The sequence below is a fragment of the Charadrius vociferus genome, unplaced genomic scaffold, assembly GCF_000708025.1.
Source record: "Charadrius vociferus isolate BGI_N301 unplaced genomic scaffold, ASM70802v2 scaffold1039, whole genome shotgun sequence".
NCBI classification, from domain to species: domain Eukaryota; kingdom Metazoa; phylum Chordata; class Aves; order Charadriiformes; family Charadriidae; genus Charadrius; species Charadrius vociferus.
This window is the reverse complement of record NW_009650167.1, coordinates 961,304-961,756: the sequence shown is the minus strand read 5'-3', so window position 1 is coordinate 961,756 and position 453 is coordinate 961,304.

Sequence of the window (453 nt, the reverse complement as noted above, 5' to 3'; positions counted from 1 at the left end):
GAGGGCACGGAGTGGCTGGGGACACCGAGGACATGGGGGGACAAGGACATGGGGTGAACAAGAATACAGGGTGACAAGGACACAAGGACACAGGGTGACAAGGACAGGGGGTGACAAGGACACACGGGCAGGTGGCAGTGACAAGGCAGCAGGCATACGGGTGACAGGGACACGGGGCACTGGCCACAGGCAAGGGGGGCCATTGGGTGACATGTAATGGGTGTCAGGGTAGGGCACAGGGTGTCCGGGGACAGGCACAGGGGGGGTCAAGGCGAGCAGGTGGCACTTGGAGGGGAGGATTGTCACCCCTGTCCCTTGCTGACGCACCTTCCAGCAGGGACAGATGGTGGCTCCCGTCGTGGCCAACCTGGGGCCCCTGGAGGACTTGACGCTGACCCCTAACCCCGATGAGGTGGGTGACACCCCCCCCCCCCCCACCCCAACCTGGCCCCC